The 13,333-nt window shown below is 39.5% G+C and overlaps 1 protein-coding gene across 1 annotated transcript in view; it reads left to right on the forward strand.

The window, feature by feature from the left end:
• Positions 1–13,333, forward strand: part of Myo1d (myosin ID) — a 303,418-nt gene that overhangs the window by 3,389 nt on the left and 286,696 nt on the right. The window lies entirely within an intron of this gene.

The raw sequence follows: 13,333 nt of genomic DNA on the forward strand, positions 1-13,333 counted from the left end.
AAATGACTTCAAATACCATATTAATCAAAATGGCATAACTATGCCAGCTTAACCAATAATAGTTATAACAATGGTTAAGAGTCAGACTATTGAGATTCAATTTCTCTTCCTAGCATTTTCGTGCTGTGGTCTATGGACAAACTACTCAAATCTCTTAGTGTCACTATCTAAAGAATTTGGGTTGTCTTGAGGGTTATTTTAGTTAATATGTATAATTTCAAGTATTTGTGCATGGGAAACACTTTCTAGCCATGTTGCTTAAAAGTTTTCTCAAGTGCTCATGAGACAGACATTAAATAGTAATTTCATAGATGAGGCATATTCAAAATTATTTGAGATTCTATCCCTTTTCCTATGAAAGAAACTTGTATGCTTTAAAAATTCTTAATTATTTAGTCACTCAGTTTATAGTTATCTCAGTTTATCAGACTAAGTACTTTTATTAAATACATATTGCACAAAGGCATTATAATGATAGTTGAATAGGAAGCCATTTATTTTAACCTCCAGATGTCATGTCTAGATGACATTTTTCAGAACCCAGAAGAATTATCCAAATTTGAAATTGAAGGCTTAAACCAGGAACATAGCACATGTCTATAATCTTAGAGCTCAAGAGGCTGAGGCAGAAGGATCAGAAGTTTGAGGCCAGCCTATAGTACAAAATGAGATCCCGTCTTAGAAAAAAAATCAGAAAGAAAGATAAGAAAGGAGGGAGAGAAGGAAGTAGAAAGAGGGAGTAAAGGAAAGAAAGAGGGATTTAAAAGCTTAGAGTCTAACTGTTATAGAACTATCCTTATGGCTTTATTTTTTTTTTTAATTTGGGGGCTGGGAAGGTGGCTCAGTCGTAGAGTACTTACCTTGCATGCATGAGACTCTGAGGTCAATTCCTCAGCACCACATAAGCAGAAATAGCTAGAAGTGGCACTGTGGCTCAAGTGTTAGAGCACTAGCCTTGAGCTGAAGAGCTGATGGGCAGTGCCCAGGCCCAGAGTTCAGACCCCATGAATGACCAAAAAATAATAATAATTTTTTTCAGCAGTGCTGATGATATAGCCCAGGGCCTTGTGCATGCTAGGCAAATGTTCTACCCCAATCCTGTGGCTTTTTTTTTTTTTTCTTCAAGAAAATTGAGGGAGAGCCGGGCGCTGGTGGCTCACGCCTGTAATCCTAGCTACTCAGGAGGCTGAGATCTGAGGATCGTGGTTCAAAGCCAGCCTGGGCAGAAAAGACCGTGAGACTCCTATCTCCAATAAACCACCAGAAAACCGGAAGTGGCGCTGTAGCTCAAGTGGTAGAGCGCTCGCCTTGAGCTGAAGAGCTGAGGGACAGCGCCCAGGCCCAGAGTTCAAGCCCCACGACCGACAAAAAAAAAAAAAAAAAATTGAGGGAGAACAATTAGAATGGGTGTTTTTGTTGTTGTTGCAACATGTTAGGCTGTTGTTAGATTACTAAGGTGACTCTAACTTCTGTCCTACATGTGTCAAAATATTTAATTCTACTATTTAAAAGGTGGAATATTTATGCAGTCCTAAACTACATTATTTTAGTTTTACTTTGCTTGAGGTACTCTGAGGATGAGATGGATAGATCCAAAGACATATGAATAAAATGTGCCTTTTGTACCTCAAAGAGAAGAAAGGTGACAGTTTCTATTGGTTAAAAATAAACAACAAAAGAGAGAAGCTGACTAGAGCTTAGGTGTTTATTTGCCAAGTAATTATAAAACTCTGGAAGCTCAGAAGAGGGAAAGATGCCACAAATTGACTCAGAAATATCATACAAAGGAGGAGAGGAGAAGCCGAGTCCCAGAGAATGGGTAGTGTTTGTCTATATGGGTGGAGAACATTCCAGGTGGATAAAGTGGCCTGGGCAGATGATGGTGGCCTGAAAACTAACTCTGCCTGAATGATAATGAATATGCCTCCAAGTCTATAGGGAAGGGGATGGTGTTGGGGAATCTTTGGGAAGAATCACTAAGTCTCATTAGCATACTTGCTCATGCCCAGGTTTCTGGGTTTACCCTGACACCCAAACCACCACATCAGTCAGGATTTTTCAGATGTGTGTATATATTTGTATCTCATCTGTGTGTGCCACTTGACAACTTAGAATTATCTGTAGTTCTCACTAGACAGAAAAGTGATTGTCCTTGATTAACTTTGTTAAGTGTAGTTGATTCCCTGTTGTAAACACAGTCCCAGGCAAAGTTAACACCCCCCCCCCACACACACACCTTTTTTTTTTCCAGCTGTGTATATCCCAGCCTGGCCTAAAACAGTCCTCTCTCTTCATAGTTCAGATTTTACTTTACTCTAACATATCCCCCATCCCAACAAACAGCCACATGAATTTGTCTGTTTTGATCTTGAACATTTGTTTTACTTTGTTTGCAGAAGCAGATTAAGTACATACCAACACTGCATCATCACAAGGTGCTAGGAGATGATGTTGAAGTGCTTTCATCTCCTGAATGCCAGGTTATGATCAGCACATATTTGTGGTTGTTGGTAGGTGAAATGGAATATATTCATTCCACCTGTGGGTAGCAATGGGTATGCAAGTAAAATTCCCATGTGTACCTGATGGTTCTTGCTCACACTTTTTAGTCCAGAATGTCCTGTCCCTGTTTTCCGCATGGTTCTTCTGAAAGGGCCCCTTCTTTTATTTATAGTCATATACAGTGAAGCACCTAAAGGCTACAGTTATTTCAAGGCTCTGTGCCATTGAAACTTGATTTTAATTTTCCCTGCTGATAATTTCTGGCACAGTGCTGGGCACAAATCACCTTCTTTTGTGACTCTAGTTTTTGGAGGCAGGGGAGAGGGAATAGAGTGGAGGGGAGAGAGAGGGAGATAAAAGAGGAAGGAAAAAAGAAGTGGGGAAGAGAAAGGAGAGGAAGGCGGAGGGAGGGAGAGAGAGAATGTGTCAGTTACTTTTTAAGAAGCGTATATAGCTGGGCACTGGTGGCTCACACCTGAAATCCAAGCTACTCAGGAGGCTGAGATCTGAGGATCACTGAAGCCAGACCAGGCACAAAAGTCCATGAAACTGTTATTCCAATTAAATACCAAAAGAGCTGTAAGTGGAGCTGCAGTTCAAGTTGTAGGGTGCTAGCCTTGAGTAAAAAGGCTCAGGGACAGCACTTAGGCCCTGAGTTCAAGCCACAGGACTGGCACAAAACAAAAGAGCTTTACAGCATTTTCTCTTGAGGTTGTAGATGTAATTCAGAGAATTTTCTGGCTAGCACCTGTAAGACCCCAGATTTGATCCTTGGCAACACCAATAGGAAATAAAAAAAGAAAATCTTATTCTGTCATTTTCTCCTGAGTTTTATTTAAACATTTGCTACAATGGGTATAATTTCCTCTATTCTTTTTATTCTCTTGCTGGTGCCAGGCTCTGAACTCAGGGCCTCACACTTAGTAGGCAAGTACTCTACTGCCGAGTCACACCTTCAGTCTTCTTTCTTGCTGGTTATTTTTGAGATAGTATCTTCCTGCCTAGGTATGGGCCTGAAGTGCTAGCTACCCATGTTCGTAGCTGGGATGGCAGGCATGTTGCAGCCACGCTCAGTTTCTTCCCCTGAGATGAAGTTTTGTGGACTTTTCTTCAAGGGCTGGCCTGGAACTATGGTCCTTCTGGTCTCATACTTCTACATAGCTAGGATGATAGGCATATACCAAAATGCCCAGCTCTTGGTTAAGAAGTGGTCTTGGTGACTTTTCTACCCAGTCTGACCTTAAACTATGATCTTTTGAATCTCTGCTTCCCATGTAGTTGGATTACAGGTATGAGCCATTGATGCCCTGTCCCCTATATCCTTACTATCTTTAAAAACAGAACATTGGGGTGGGGGGGGCAGAGGTGTGTTAAGTCAGTGTTAAAGGGATGATGTGGGTTAGTGTGAGTTAGTGTAGAAGTTTTGATATATCTTTCTTGCTTTTATAACAAAATTTGCTAGCGTCTGGAGAGCTACCTTCTTTCCATCCCAGAAGTCTCTTACTGGGGTAGAAGTTGTTCTACTTAATTCTTTTTCCTTTTGGTAGAGGAGAGGAGATGGTGGTGATGTTAAATTGCTCATTCCATTTCTCAGGAGTAAGGTTTCTATTCAAGTACCTCCTATGTTATGATCAGGAATGAGTCCTCTTGGAGAGAGTGAGGGAAGGGGTGGCATTAACAAAAAAAAAAAAATGTACTCTTTACCTAACTTATGTAACTGTGACCCCTCTGTATATCACTTTTATAATAACAATTAAAAAGTGTTTAAATGGCCCCTGCCTACAAACCTGATGCCCGCTTGAATCCTGAACCCTTACTTCCCCACAGTGTTCTACTTTCTTTGCAGCCACTTTCATTTGGGATAAGGAATCCCTAGTCTCTCTTCTAGCTTAAGCAATTTTTGTCCTTGAGTTGTTTCAGCTGACATCAGGTTCACATCCCTCTAATTGAGAGTCCACCCAGGTGAGCTGCATGGGACACATTGTTCTTTCTGTGTTCCTTACCCATAACATAACCTCTTGTTTAGGAGTGGACCTGAGCTGAGGACAATGTTCCTGTGATGTGCTCTTCATTTCATAGGACAAGGAAATGTATGTTAGGCTCCCAGACATCCCATTTCCTAATTTTATTTGTTTCTTGTGTTGAGAATTAAAGCCACTGATTAGCTGTGGCTTCTTAGAAAACTAATTCTTCCTGCTTTCCTCTTCCATAGACACAACCATTTGAAGTATTGTGTCTGCCAAAGCTACATGGAGCTTCTATTATTATTTTTGTGGGGTTGACGATTGGACCTAGGGCCTGGTGCATGCTGGGCAAATGCTCTACTACTTACCTATACCCCCCAGTTTGATTCTTTCTTTTAACCTCTACCTTGGGACTGTCCTGTTCTCTGTAGGATGTTTAGAAGAATTTCTGGCCTCTACCCAGTAACATCTCTTCCCTTTCATTTACAGTCATTAAAAATGTCTCCAGACATGGCCAAATGTCCCCTGATGTGAATAAAAAATGGCCCCCAGTTGAGAACCACTAGCCCAGACTATTCTTATTCCCTGGAATGTCCTCCATCCCTAATTTCTGTCCTCATTTCCTGCCTGTCACACTCTTATTCATTCTTCAAGACTGGTCTGAGAAGTATTTCCTAATCCCCAGACAAGGTTAATTATACTCTGTGGCCCAGTATACACAGACACGTGTTCATAAGTATTAGGGAAGTTACACATTCTGTTGTTACTATCTGCATACCTGCTTCTTATTCAGCAGTTCATGAGATCTTCAGAGTAATTTGAGCAGAAATAGGTGTGGGTTTTCTGATACTCTGAAACTCTGTGCTGTTGTAGACCACCATATTTAAGAAAAGAATGTAAAGTATGAATGCTAAATGAGACGGCTTTGAAAGAGCTAAGTGCAAATGAATGGGTGCAAAGCAAATCTTCCTTTGGTCCTTGTATGTTTTCAGTCATGTTGCAGAATTTGGGACCTGTGTACTCAGTGTAGCAAACTTAGTTGACAAAGAAGTCAAATGTTGGCTGATTGTTCTTCAACTAGTAAAATTCTTAATTAAAAAAATCATAATATTTCAAAATGTATTATACTTAATACAACTTAACTGCATCAGGAGAGGTACAGTGAGATAAAGAATTAATAGAAATATAGCATGCACACCATCATCATGGTACTTCTGTAATTTTTTAAAAAAAGACTTTGAACATGTGGAAAATTCAGTGCAACAAAGGATTTCTCTTGCTTGATAGGGGAAAAGCCCTAGAGACTCTGGGTGGTCTTCAAACAAATGTAAATCTACAATTGTTCAGACCCCTAGTTAGAAGTAGTTCTAGTTAGATTTATAGGTGAGGTGAATGGCACACTAAATCTTTTTGGCTTCCATGTGAAATTCTTTGGCAATTTCTTTTGGAAGCTTTTTGGAAAGGACAGTTTGCTCTGTGCCTGTTTTGTACATTGGCTTCATATTGGGACAAAAATGAGAATTTGGGTTTTGGAGCTGCCATTTGGAGTGAATCACCCTGCCGCCTTGTTTCCTTTCCTACACCATGACAGATTTCCAAGGCTATTTTTATTCAGGGTCATTTCTTGACCCTGACTTCTGCTGTGTTTAGCTCCCAAATAGAGCCAGATGTGGGTAAATTCAAGCACTTAGAAGTTGCTACTGGTTAGTTGCATTATAAGTTCTGAAGGAATTGACTTTCACATTAAAGAGACAAGCTTTATCTTTTTGTTTAACTTTGAGACAAAAAAAAAGCATTCTGGGATAGAACTGTGTTTACTTAACAATCTCTGTGAGTTATCTGCACTGTGAATTAGCTTTATGTGGAAAGTTGTTCACTGACATTCCCACCTATAGCTAAATGGCCCATTTTATGGTTCTCCTGCATCCATTGCTGTGCTGCTGTGGAGACTAGACTATGCCATTGCATTCTCCTGCAGCTATGACTCAGTCCATCTAGTGGGGACTAGATAGCTGACTTTCCATTAACTGTAAGTTAAATCTGCTGGTCATATTTAAAACTTACAAAATACTTTTTTCTCCTTGTTATATTCTATGCATCCATGAAAGTTGGTGATACTAGTCCTTAAATTTAGGTACTGTAGCTATGTGTTGAGCTTTAAGTACAGATCTAAGCCAGGCATGGTGGTGCAAGCCCATAATCCCAGCTCCTTGGAAGATGGAGCCAGAGAATTGTGAATTCCAGGTTGGCTTGAGCAAAGTTAAAAAGACCCCAGTCTCAATAACAAAAACAAAAGGGTTAGGGGCATGGGATAAGCACTTAAGGCCCTGGAGTTTCAATCCCTAATACTGTGTGTATAATTTTCTTAATTATAGATTTATATGATTTATATGGCTTTTATAATAGCTAGTAATGACTTGAATTCTTGCTATGTGCTAGCATGGTGTGGAGTACTTTCATGTGGTTTACTTTCTAAAGTCACTTTTGAAGAGTAGCTTAATTAGAAGTAAAGGATACATTTATAAGTAGACTAATATAAAGTGAAATGTAACTGAGCCCAAATAAATAGTGTAGACAGCTCATCATTCTAAGAACTCCCCAGAGAGAAGGAAACAACATACCATATTTTTTAAGGAATTGATGACAATATAATTAAGAGTTGCATATGTGTATCTATTACAGTTCAGAGAGAATTCAGAAAGGGAAGATTGGGAGTGTGAGTGGTTAGAACATGCTTTGAAAGAGGCACAATGTGAGCAGACCTTTCTCAAGTGGAGATGTCTCTCATTTGGAAATAGCTACCCTCTGGCCTGAGCTTTTCTGGCCCACTTTTCTTGTTTCCATTCACTCTTAGTGTGAGTGGGCTGACCATGTTGTTAGCAGCTTCCATTGCTCAAAAATACCACCCCCCATTGTCTGTACTTTTTTCATTCCTGTCTTATGCTGCCCCCAATTCTTCTTCTCAGAGATTGAATTGGTTTTATATGAATCTTCTTAGAAACCTATATATGTCTAATGCACATCAGTGCAAACTGGCTTAGTCCAGTTATTTTCTTTCTCTTGCCCAGTGAGATCCATTTAGAGTGGAGGAAGTAAATTTTCATTTTTGGAGAAATGATGGGGGATATTTGAAATTGTGTAATTTAAGGAGTGACAAGATATAGGACATGACAACTAACCACAAATAACTTGAATACGAATTGTTAATATTTATTCCACAAGAACTCAGAAGGATTTATGTCAGGGTAAAAGTGAGGAGAGATTTTTCCTTTGCCAATTCTGCCATCCTTTCCTAAATTCCTTTGATTAATAAGAAAACCTTTTAAAGGCTCAAATAATGGAGTATAGAACTGGGTACCAATGGCTCATACCTATAATTCTAGCTACTTAAGAAGCTGAAATTAGGATTGCGGTTTGAAGCCATCCTGACCAGAAAAGTTCATGAGACTACCTTCTCAGCAGCTGAGAGCTGCATTCAGTGCCCAGTGCCAATCCTTGTTATCCTAGCTGCAATAGGAAGCCTAACATAGTTGGATCTGCCCAGCAGGAAGCTAGATCCTATCTCAAAATAATCAGCAAAAACAGAGGTTGAGGCATGGCTTATTTAGAGCACCTACCTACCAAACACAAGTACCACCTTAAGAAAAGGGAGTGGGGGGGAGTCAACTGGTTGAAATGTCAATGAGAACAACCATGGGAAGTCTTCTATCACATTCAAGCTATCCTATCTATCACTTTATGTTCCTCCCTCTCTTAGTCCTAAGGGCAAGACAAAGTCTTATCTCCAAAGGCTATTGCCAAGCATTAAGTACACAGTGTTTTTGCTTCTATCAATGTGGATAAATAAATGCAGAGTATTCCTTACTGAACTATGCATTTGTTGTATTTTAGGTATGTTTATGTAGGATCTTTCTGAAATGGCCAGTCTTCTTTAAAAAGATTGGTAGAACTCAGATATATGAAGCCTAATACCACATGATAAGGGGCGGGGGGGGGGCCGAGGAAAATGGAAGGAGAACCCACTTTAGCTGAAGTCTTCTGTTGTTGCTCACCTCAGTGAGTTAACTGTATTTCTTCAATACTCATAACTTTTCACTACAATGTGGAAAGCTTTATGAAGTCTTTATCATTTGTTGAGTATCAGGCACATGCTTTTTAAACAGAAGAACCAGTGACTGCTCGTTTACATTGGTGCTGTTTAAAAGGTTGTGTCGGGGCTGGGAAGGTGGCTCAGTGGTAGAGCGCTTGCCTTGCATGCCTGAGGCCCTGGGTTCGATTCCTCAGCACCACAAAAGAAAAAAGCCGGAAGTGGCGCTGTGGCTCAAGTGGTAGAGTGCTAGCTTTGAGCTGAAGAGCTGAAGGACAGCACCCAGGCCCAGAATTCAGGCCCCACGACCGGACCAAAAAAAAAAAAAAAAAAGGTGTCTATGGTGTCCCTGGGTGTGGAGGTACCTGAGGAGCAGGCCTGGATTCCAGGCAGGGTGGAGTATGCATTCTGGCCATCTGCTCTCTGCTGTTTTAAGCAGAGCATCTGTACTTCTACATGCTTTTGGGGTTCAATGGGAAAAATAATTCTTCATTTGGGGAAAAAAACCCCAAATGATCACATTGAAAAAAGTAGCATGCTGTTATAGACAGTTGTTTTCTTGAGGGTTTTATCTTCATAAAACTTAAAAGTACTTCCAATCAGAATTATTCAAAAAGTGGAGGGCAGTATAAAATAGTGAACAAAGGAAATGTTTCAGGTATAGATCAAATATATGTATAAAGTCATATATGACTTAATTCACTTCTTAAAGACCTTATGTCCCAGTCTTAAAATGGGACTGTTTTTTACATTGCAAGGTTATTATATCAAATGAGAGAATAAAAAACTGGAAGAGAGTGAGGGGAGGGGAGACATGCTTCAAAAAGAATAGTTGTACTCATTACCTGACTCACATAACTGTAACCCCTCTGTATATTAACTTTATAATAACAATAAATAAAAAGAATATGAAGCAACAAAAAATGGTAATAGATGGCTTGTTTTTTGTTTAACACATTGTGGACACTCAGATGCTAATGCACTCTCATTTTTTGATCCATAAGCGAACTATAGAATGCAGTTAACTTTTTAATAACTTAGATCATCATGACCATAATTATGAGCAATTGTTTACTTGTCTTTGGTATTTATTGAGGTAAGTGTTATATTTTGTTTCATGCTAAATTGATCTCAATAATTTAGTCTTTAGAGCATATAGATAAGTCTATAATTTTTCTTCAGTGTGCTTCACTATGAATTCTCTCTTAATTTACAAATCTAGTCTGCTCTGGGTTTTGGTAATCAGCTGAGCTCATCAGAACAGTGAAGAGGAAAACAGTTATTATGTTCTGATAAGACTGAGAGGTTGTTCTCTGTTTATCAATCCTAGGACATGAGTTTTAAGATTCCTAGGGGTTTTTTGTGTGCTGTTAAAAAAAAGTTCCTGATTGTTTTGATGTCTTTGGATGGAAAAGCAAAGTAGGCCAAGGCTGAGTTCTGAGTAGGTAAGGTGCTACTCTAAAACTTATTGCTGCCCTTGGTATTTGAATTATGTGTGTGATTGAACAAACCAAAGTATGATGAGTGAATTTGTCCATGTTATATGTACTTTGATGGCTGATGATTTGTGGTAGGCTTCTCTACTTTTAAGTTCCAGTTTTATTTGAAATTTTTGCTGAAAAATAACACTTTATGACTTGATTTAGTCTAAATTGATGTTGTTTTTTTTTTTTTTGTAAGTCTAGCTTTGTTTCAGAATTATTGAGCTTTTAAGAGCCTGCCTAGGCCCCATCTCATAGAGATTGTGGTTTACTGAGCCTTATTCATACCCTGGTGATTATTGTACATAGCCAGCCAGGTTAGCAACCAGTATCTCAGGGTAATATGTTTTCATCCTTCAGGGTAATTTGTTCTGTTGAAGCTAAAAAGGGGATGTCTGCAATGTGAGCCGACTGGCTTGTTAACAAATACAGCATTCAGTTAGTCATGGTCATAGCTCTGTTATAGACATTAAGTCAATTTCTTTTTTTCTTTTATTTTCTTTTTGCCTGTCCTGGGGCTTGAATTCAGGGCCTGGACACTATCCCTGAGTTTTTGTGCTCAAGGTTAGCACTCTACCATTTGAACAACAGCTCTACTTCTGGCATTTTGGTGGTTAATTGGAGATAAGAGTACCACAGACTTTCATCACGGGTCTGGCTTTAAACCAAGATCCTCAGATCTCAGCCTCTTGAGTAGTTAAGGTTACAAGCATGAGCCACTGGTACCAGCTCAATTTCTTTGATACACACATTACTTTTCATCATTACAACAAGTTTTCTGTTATTTTATCCTATTAAAATGATGGACCAGGGCTGGGAAAGTGGCTCAGTGGTGGAGCGCTTGTCTTGCATGCCTGAGGCCCTGAGTTTGATTCCTCAGCACAACATAAGTAAAAAGAAAAAAGCCGGAAGTGGCGCTGTGGCTCAAGTGGTAGAGCGCTAGCCTTGAGCTGAAGAGCTGAGGGACAGCACCCAGGCCCAGAGTTCAGGCCCCATGACCGGACCCCCCCCCCCAAAAAAATGATGGACCACATCATCACTATATTTATTTTTCCTTCTGTCTCCAGATTCTTCATACAAACAGTATAATCTTATCACTTATTAATACCTCAATGTATTTTCCTTATACTCTTTTATATGCATATATGTGTGTATATTTTAAGTGTTGAAATCTTTACGGTTATAAAGTACATAATTTTGTGAACTGTTTCTGATACAGCATAATATTTTCAGTTTTTTCCAGGTCAGTAAGTTGTCTTTGAAAGTATGATAGCCACCATGTCTTCAGGAGTGACCCAAACAGACATGACCCTCAATCAGTGTGTGTTTGGGGGTGGGAGGCAGGGAGATGGACATATTAAACAGGCAAACAGATAAAAGAATAATTACATATGAAACTAAGTCCAATCAAGGGGAAAAACAGGATTCCCACACAGGAAGTAGATGTGACTTGAACATGAGTGTGTGAGCATGCCACAGAAGACATTTTCTGGGGAATCTGACTGAGATCAGAAGGATGAGGATAGGTAGAATAGGGGTAGAGTGGGAAAGCCAGATAAGGAAGGATCCAGGCCAAGCAGACTGAATCATATATGTATAACAGAGAAAGAAATACATTTAGATAGATCTTTGGTGTGTTTTAGAACCAAAAGGCACCTAATGAGGCTGGAGTTTCCAGGCAGAGTGTAGCAGGCAAAGTGGGGACAAGAAATGGTGACTAACTAGGATCCATGCTTGCTGAAGGGCTTGAGAAATGATGGATTCAGACTCTAAGTGCATTGGGAAGCAATTAAAGGGCTGTACACATCTTGCAACAAGATGGTAGCAGCAGGGTGACAACATACTTTTAAATATGTTTCTTGAGTTTTCTTGCCAAAATCTCCCAGGTCTGGTAGCTGTTCTGAATGTTTGTTTTTGTAAAGTTGGAAAATTGAATGCACATTTGGGGATTCCTTTTTACTTTATTCCTTTAGTAATAATAAATGTAAATACAGGCCTGATTTGTTCTCTAGTGTAATGAAGCTGGGTTTTTTGTTTGTTTGTTCTGAAATAAGTATTTTGTTGATTTGAAATAAGTGAATCTTGGTATTAAGCTACAAACTGATTTGGGAAGATTACTTATTTTTATGCTTCAAGCTAGAGAGGAATTCTGAGCTGTGAATTCTCTATAATGAAGTCTCTGAGTCATAGAATTTTAATGCCAGAAGAGATCCTTGAGGTTTCTCACTATTGTACAAATGCATGAAGTTAGAAACACAGACAGTACATGATTCATCAAGACTTCTTACTGGTATAGTAATGTAATACAAAGACAGAAATCAACTGTCTCCCAGCTTTGCACTGATTTTTCCTCTGTTCATAGCTTTGTGATTTGCAATCAATTAGCAACCCAAATTCCTTTTATTCTACTTTGAAGGAATGTTACTTTAAAATATCTGGACAATTTGAAACAATGGAGAGTAACAATGAAAAGGCAAGGATTCAACATTACAAATAGAAAGTAACATTGTAAAGATAAGCAATGGACAACTTGAGGGTTGATACATTGATACCATGTAATCAACACTGATATATACTCTTGTCTATACTATGTATCAACATAGTCTATATTATGTATAAACATTGACCGGCAGGGGTTCAGAGAAAGAGAGTTGGAAGTGCCTCCTCCACCTCTCCTAGAGGGATGACTTGTTCCCAGTATCACTTTGTATCAGAATGCTCTTGGCTCCAGCTAAAAAGACCTGACTGAACTGTTTTAAATAGAAAGGAAACACTCTATCTCATGCAATTAAGAGGTCTAGAGACTCTGTAAGAGCTTTGCCTTCCGCTATCCGTGCCTCCCTTGGCCCTGTGTGTCTAGTTGTGCTGCTTGCTTCCTCATACTAGTGGCAGATCTTTACAGCAATCCTGTCCACAGTCAACTCAAGAGGAAGGAGGGGTGATGCCTGCTTGTCATGTGCTACTCTTTTAGGGATCTCCCCTCTCCCCAAGAAGACACCCTCATAGGTTTCATTGGTCAGCATTTGGCTATTAGCTCATAACTAAATCTCTCATTGGTTAAAAAGAGAGAGAGAGTGTGTGTGTGTGTATTATGGTTGATTTAGAGTAATTGGGAGCTCAGGCTAGGTTGGGATTACAGTCCTATAAGTAAGACCTTATTTCAAACCCAAGGTGGGCATGGTGGTGGGCATTGGTGGTCCCAGTTACTGTGGGGCATAGGTAGAAAGATTGCTTGTCAAAGAAAAAAAAAACACAAGACACCATCTGGGATAAAACTAAAGCAAAAAGGGACTGGCGAC

This window comes from Dipodomys merriami, unplaced genomic scaffold, assembly GCF_024711535.1.
Source record: "Dipodomys merriami isolate MVZ:Mamm:240054 unplaced genomic scaffold, mDipMer1.0.p SCAF_19, whole genome shotgun sequence".
In the NCBI taxonomy this organism is placed as follows: domain Eukaryota; kingdom Metazoa; phylum Chordata; class Mammalia; order Rodentia; family Heteromyidae; genus Dipodomys; species Dipodomys merriami.